Source organism: Scylla paramamosain, chromosome 7, assembly GCF_035594125.1.
Source record: "Scylla paramamosain isolate STU-SP2022 chromosome 7, ASM3559412v1, whole genome shotgun sequence".
Taxonomy (NCBI): Eukaryota; Metazoa; Arthropoda; class Malacostraca; order Decapoda; family Portunidae; genus Scylla; species Scylla paramamosain.
The window spans coordinates 13,352,501-13,360,000 of record NC_087157.1 but is presented as its reverse complement, the minus strand read 5'-3'; the positions used below and the strand labels follow the sequence as shown (position 1 = coordinate 13,360,000).

The following is a 7,500-nucleotide window of genomic DNA, read 5'->3' as shown; positions in this document are numbered from 1 at the left end:
AAGAGAGTGTAGAGGAGGTGGAGGAAGAAGAAGAGGAGGAAGAGGACGAGAACTTGAAATGAGGAGGATTTATAGTAGAAGTTTGGAGAAGATGGAGGAATAAGAGTGGGAGGAGGAGGAGGAGGAGGAGGAGGAAGAGGAAGAGGAAGAAGAAAAAGAAAAGGAGGAGGAAGAGGAGGAGGAGGAGGAGGAGGAGGATGCAGGTGTGAGGTGGTTGCACACCTAGCCGTGGATTACTACCTGATCCCTGTTAAATCTCTCTCTCTCTCTCTCTCTCTCTCTCTCTCTCTCTCTCTCTCTCTCTCTCTCTCTCTCTCTCTCTCTCTCTCTCTCTCTCTCTCTCTCTCTCTCTCTCTCTCTCTCTCTCTGCCCTACTGTACCCATTTTTACTTAATTTTTTTCCTCTCTCGTACTGAATTCCTTACATTTCCTCCCCCTTTCCTCCTCCCTCGCCTAATTTTTCTCTTGGCTTTTCCTCCTCACACCTCCTCGCTTCTTTTTTTTTTATTTTCTCCTCCACTCTTTCTTATTCTCTTTTGTTTTTTTATCCTTCCTTATTCAACAGCGATGATTGATTTTCCTCCTTCTCCTCCTCCTCCTTCTCCTCCTCCTCCTCCTCCTCCTCCTCCTCCTCCTCCTCCTCCTCCTCCTCCTCCTCCTCCTCCTCCTCCTCCTCCTCCTCCTCCTCTAGTACCCTTCACCTTGGCCTTCCTCTCTTTCCTCCCTTCCCTCCGGCTCCTCCCCTGCATCCATCTACATCATTCGCTTCTCCACTGGTACCTCTTCACACACACACACACACACACACACACACACACACACACACACACACACACACACACACACACACACACACACACAGATAGATAGACAATAAGAGAAATCGACCTAAAAGCGAATTAACATCACACAGAAATTTGAGAGAATGACATTTTGTTTTGAAGATACATACAAGAACACACACACACACACACACACACACACACACACACACACACACACACACACACACACACACACACACACACACACACACATATGCTGACTAATGCTGAGATAAGCCCGTGATTGACATGGCAGCGAGAGAGACAAGAATAAAGAGATCATAGTAAATTCAGAAGAAATCGAGACGTTGGAGAAATAATGATGAGAGAGAGAGAGAGAGAGAGAGAGAGAGAGAGAGAGAGAGAGAGAGAGAGAGAGATGGACGGCTCAGAGTGGAAGGAAGACAAACGTTGAGTATTTCATGTCAGGAAAAGTGGATTTGAAAGTGGAGTTTGAATTGTGGAGAGGCGAGGTGAGGTAAGGTGAGGTGAGGTTAGTGGTGGTAGGGAAAAAAAGATTAAAGTAAAATAAAATTGTATTTGTATGACATTCTGTTCTGGTAATAATGTGCTTTCTGTCTGCCTACCTGTCTAGGTAATAAGTTGTCTGTCTGCCTCTCTCTCTCTCTCTCTCTCTCTCTCTCTCTCTCTCTCTCTCTCTCTCTCTCTCTCTCTCTCTCTCTCTCTCTCTCTCTCTCTCTCTCTCTCTCTCTCTCTCTCTCTCTCTCTCTCTCTCTCTCATCATCATCATCATCATCATCATCATCATCACATTCTTCTCTCCTCCTCCTCTTACATTGAACAGCCCTTCTCATCACAAACAACCTCACAAGAAGCAACAAACCAACCAGTAGTAGTTCTTCTTTTGTGTTCCTTTACGCGCACCTGATGGAGTTGGGCGCAGGTGAGTTACGGCAGCGGTAGGTAATGAGCGTGCCTCGGGGTGGAGGAGGAGGTGGAGAGCCCAAGGGGGACGTGGAGTAATGAGCAGGTGCTGGGCCAGGTGTCCGGGGTGGCAAGGTGGTGGTGGTGGTGGTGAGGAAGGCGGATGGTGGGATGGGTTGGGTAGTGGGATGCTGTGTATTGTCTGTGTGTTAAGCTGTGTCTCTGTATTGCAGTGTTGGTGGGTTTATGAGGTGGTCTAATGAGGATATGAATGACTGATGGCTTTTCGTAAGGATGGATGACTGAACGACCGACTGGATAAATGATAAATAAATGATAACAAGTGGATAGACGACTGAAGCTGACTGACTGACTGACCGGATAAATGGATGTTCGTAAAAGCGAATGACCGACTGATTGACTGGCTAACTGAGTGACTTTTCCGGCTGAAGTGAATGGCTGACTCTTCTGGCTTAAGACGTGAATGACTGAGGGCTGCTCGTAAAAGTGACTGAATGACTGACTGAGTGGTTAAATGACTGTTCGTAAAGGTGAATGACAGACTAGCTTACTGGCTAACTGAATGACTTACTGATAGACATTGCCTAATCTTGGCTGTCTGGACGCCTAACAGTATGCAGGGGGGTGGCTGGTTGATGAGTGGCTGATGACTGGCTCTGTATACTAAGAGAGGGTGTGGCTGCCTGTATAGGAACGTGTTATTGGCTAGCAAGGTGGCTGTGCAGTATACTAACAGAGGGTGTGGCTGCCTGTGTAGAGCTGCACTGCTGGAGAGAATAAAGTGTGGGAAAATAGATTGACAGAAATGCCTTTTAAATAGATATCCAAACACTGCAGGAGTGAATGAAGAGAGAAATAAATATAGATACCGACTATTAAACATTATAGTTGGACTGCAGGAGATAATTAAGTGGGAATAGATAGACAAGAATGTGTACCTTTAGAATAGATACCCACACATTAGGAAACTCTTAAAAGTGGAGAAACTGAAACTAATTATGCCCTACAACATCTGAAGTCAAACTGCAGAAGAAAATGAAGTGGAAAATAGACAGAGACATCTTTTAAAACATACAAACCCATCACAGAACTTTAGAACTGAAAATATGAAACTAACTCCTCTGCATTTTTTTTTTTTTTTACTGTACTGCGTATGGACTGGTATCTTCAGCTGGTTTATTTCACATGTCTTTTTCGTATCCCTTGGTCAGTGGCCCTCTTATATATATATATATATATATATATATATATATATATATATATATATATATATATATATATATATATATATATATATATAAGCATCTAAAACGTTAAAACGTGCAAATCCAAACCGTAAACTTGCTACACCCCGCAGAAAAGGGTTGAGAGGAGCCAAAAGCAACGAACTGATGATGAGAAGAGTGAGTGAGTGAGTGGCTGTGAAGTTGAAGGCTGCGGCGAGGCGGACGATGAGGTAACCAGGAATATGTTGAATATGTTATGTGGAGGAACAGTTGTACGTAAGTGTGTCCTGCGGGAAGAGACAAGAGGTGCATTCACCCTTGTGTGTGTGTGTGTGTGTGTGTGTGTGTGTGTGTGTGTGGTTATTGGTTTGTCAGATTTGTCATTAGTAAGTTTGATTTTTCTCTTTGATAGATTCAGAATATTGTGATTAAGAATTAGGTTAGATATAAAAAAAATCAGTGTAGCTTTAGAAAATATTTGTATGCTGTGGTCAGTAAAACTGTCTTTATCTATCTATCTATCAATCTATCTATCGGTCTGTCTACCTATCTATAACAAAATGTCTGTGTGTCTATGTATCCATCTCTGTACCTACCTACTTACCTAACTAACTAACTTTCCGTGTGTGTGTGTGTGTGTGTGTGTGTGTGTGTGTGTGTGTTTATGCTTGCGTGCTAATGTGTGCGTGTATGCCTGAGTGCTTATGTGTGTTCGCTAATACAACACACAACTGTTACTCGATACCTAAGTGTTGATCTTTCCTTCCTTCAGGATCGTCAGCTACAAGCAGCGGCGGCGGCGACCCGTGACTCAGGTAAGGTTCAGCGCCCCGTTACCTCTCGCAGCTCCATCGGGAAGAGGATTATTCGCGACTTGCTTATTCACGGCGGGACTTTGGCAGGCTCCGTTTTCTCCCCTTCCCTGCCTTGCTCAGCTCTGAGAGGTTTGGGGTTTGTACGCTTGACAGGCACCGTTTTCTCTCTCCTTTCCTAACCTTGTTCGGTCTTGTTCTGGGAAGGAAGGGAAGATTTGGGGATTTGTACACCATAGGAACGGTTTTCTTTCCTTCCCTCAGTCTTGCTCAGAGAAGCCAGGGTAGTTTTATTGGGGTTTGTGTGCTCGACAGGGACAGTTTTCCCTCTCCTTCCCAAACATTGTCCAGTCTTGCTCAGGGAAGCCAGGGAAGTTTTTTTGGGTTTGTGTTCGACAGGGACAGTTTTCCCTCTCCTTCCCTCACCTTATTCAGTCTTAGCTCAGTTCAAGGAAGGGGGGAAAGTTTAGAGGCTCTGTAATTTCGTATGCATTGAGACCTTTGGGAACTTGTGACCTTTGCTTTGCCTGAGCTTGTGATGTTTATCTGTTTGTAGTTTTTTTTTTTTTTTTTTACGTGATTGAGTTTAGTTTGTTATGTTTCGTTTATTGAAATCATATGATCGTACTTTTACTTAGATTTATGTGTATGTTGTTTACACGTGCCACCTCCTCTGGTAATGTATTCCATTCAGCTATTACTTTACTTGGAAAGATTGTATTTTTACACATTCTTCTCTCCTCTTATTCTGTTATTTTTTGTTGTGTCATGATGTGAGGCGTCTGTGTGTGTGTGTGTGTGTGTGTGTGTGTGTGTGTGTGTGTGTGTGTGCGCGCGCGCGTGTGCACACGAGCGCTTACTAACAGACATGAATGTTTAAATGTGCAGAAACTCGAACATTTATTGAGTTATGACGCCGCACCAACGAAATTACATGGCGCCGGATAAGATTACGAGAGAACCTGCCTTGAGAATCGAACCAGAAACCTTTAGGCCGAGAGTCGAGCGCCGCACCACCGAGCCACCCAGCCAGTGTGTGGCTGTGGGTGAGGGTATTGTGGTGAGGGTGTGAGGATGAGGTGGTGAGAGTGAGGGGTTGAGGGTGAGAGGGTGTGGTGGTGAGGGCGTGTCAGGGCGCGGCACAGACAGGCTTGGGCAGGGCGTGATGTTCTACTAACCGGCAAAGCGACGAGAGAGAGAGAGAGAGAGAGAGAGAGAGAGAGAGAGAGAGAGAGAGAGAGAGAGAGAGAGAGAGAGAGGGGGGGAGAAGCAGGAGAGAAAAGAGAAAAAACGACGCTTATACATGTTCTCTCTCTCTCTCTCTCTCTCTCTCTCTCTCTCTCTCTCTCTCTCTCTCTCTCTCTCTCTCTCTCTCTCTCTCTCTGATTCATTTTTTTTCTTCACTTTCTCAAACTCGCAATCCTGAAGTCGTGAGGAATTTTAAGGAGGAAGCGGTGGCGTGTATTCGCAGTGAAGAAAATAATGTAATAAAATGTTGCGAATCTTCGTGGGGAAAAAAAAATGTCTGTTGGAATGTTTGAGGAAAATATAACTTCCTGTGGGAACTTTGTGTGTGTGTGTGTGTGTGTGTGTGTGTGTGTGTGTGTGTGTGTGTTTGATGAGAGAATGGAAAGTCAGATGGAAGGGAGGAAGGAAGGTAGACAGAAATAAAGGAGAAAGGAAGGAAGGAAGGAAAACATGAATAAATGAAGGAAGGAAGGAAAAAAGATACATGAGGAAAGGAGTGGAGGAAGGAAGAAAGACAGGAATGACAGAAGGAAGGAAGGAAGACTGAAATGAGGGAAGGAAGGAAAAGGAATAGAAAAGAAAACAAGAGAAGAGAGAGATTGTGTGTGGGGGTGGGGGAGAAGGAGGGGAGGAAAGGAAAGTGAGAAGGAGGGAAGGACAGCCGGTCTATCATCACCACCACCACTGCCACCACGAACCACAGCGACACCTTGGGGCTACTAACACACACACACACACACACACACACACACACACACACACACACACACACACACACACACACGTAACGCAACTACAGTAATTGATTAAGGAGTGTGCCTGTAGTGAGTCTCATTATAATGAAGGGGAATGGAGGGAAGGAAGGGGGAGGGATGCGTGTATTGAGACTGGAGTGGGGGAAGAAAGTGGCATAGTAGAATGAAGATTTAAATGGAAGGGGAGGAAGATGAAGGGAAAGGCTGGTTAGGTTAGGTTAGGTTAAGTTAAATTAGAATATATTAGGTTAAATTAGGTTAGGTTAGGTTAGGTTGGGTTAGGTTGGGTTAGGTTACGTTAAGTTAAATTAGAATATATTAGGTTAAATTAGGTTAGGTTAGGTTAGGACATATTAGGTTAGGTTAGGGTAGATTAAGTTAGATTAGAATATATTAGGTTAAGTTAGGACATATTAGGTTAGGTTAGGGTAGATTAAGTTAGATTAGAATATATTAGGTTAGATTAGGTTAGGTTACGTTGTTAGGTCAGATTAGAATTAGAGTGAGAGGTCATAAGATTATCTGAGAAACTCCCTTAAGGAAACTAACCACAGAATCCTACACCATTTACGACCACTGGCTAGAGAGAGAGAGAGAGAGAGAGAGAGAGAGAGAGAGAGAGAGAGAGAGAGAGAGAGAGAGAGAGAACGCGAACCAAAGAACCAACCAACACATCCTTTCCTTCCCTCCTCTCCCATCTCCTTTTTTTCTCTCCCTCTCCTTCCCTCCATGTTCCCTTCCATGCCTCCCATTCTTTCCCTTTTTATGTTCCTTTTCTGCTTTTTATGAGATCTGCTTCCACCGCCCTCAGCTTTTTTGTTCCTTCCTTTTTTTCTATTTTATCTCTGCCCAACCTTCGCCCTGGTAAGCTTTTTAATAACATAATGGGGTTTTTTTTGTGCTTGGCTATCGGTTTTAGAGTCTAACCTCCTCCTCCTCCTCCTCCTCCTCCTCCTCCTCCTCCTCCTCCTCATCCTGATAAAGTTCTGCCTCACCTGGTGTCCCTTTTTTGCACTGTTTTGCGGGTCACCTGAGATTCTACGGGAGATGAAGGGAGGAGGAGGACCACAGGAGGAGGGAAGAAGAGGAGGAGGAGGACGAAGGAAGACTGAAGAAAGAAAAGAAACGAAAGAAAAGTAAGAGAATAATAGAAAAAAATATGTAACTGCATGAGTTTGCTGTCCTAGAGAGAGAGAGAGAGAGAGAGAGAGAGAGAGAGAGAGAGAGAGAGAGAGAGAGAGAGAGGCACTTAAGGGTAATTGGTGGTCGTGATTGAGCATTGTTGATGTTTTTTGTAAGCTATGGAGACGAGAGAGAGAGAGAGAGAGAGAGAGAGAGAGAGAGAGAGAGAGAGAGAGAGAGAGAGAGAGAGAGAGGGGTATTACTCTTCATCATATTTTTCCCTCCCTCTCATCCCTTCCACTTACAACCGTACTTCTACCCTCCTCCTCCTCCTCCTCCTCCTCCTCCTTTTCTTCCAGTCCCTCCCACAAATCACCATATTTCACTGTTCACTCTTACGGACAAAAGTTCCCTCACCCCTTTCTTTTCTTTTCCCTCCTAGATTTAAACGAATTAATTCTTATCTTCCTTCTCTTCTTTCTCCTCCTCCTCCTCCTCCTCCTCCTGCTGCTGCCTTATCTTCCTCATATGTCTGTTATTTCCTCCTTGCGTTTTCTCTTTTCTTTTTTCCTTCATCTTCTTCTTCTTCTTCTTCTTCTTCTTCTTC

At 44.3% G+C, this 7,500-nt stretch overlaps 1 protein-coding gene across 1 annotated transcript in view; it reads left to right on the top strand.

Annotated features, from left to right (window-relative positions):
* LOC135102093 (formin-J-like) overlaps positions 1-7,500 on the top strand; it is a 241,224-nt gene that overhangs the window by 89,786 nt on the left and 143,938 nt on the right. The window contains exon 2 of the mRNA XM_064006836.1: positions 3,729-3,771. The gene's annotated coding sequence lies outside the window, so the exon portion shown is untranslated. The remainder of the gene's footprint in view (positions 1-3,728; positions 3,772-7,500) is intronic.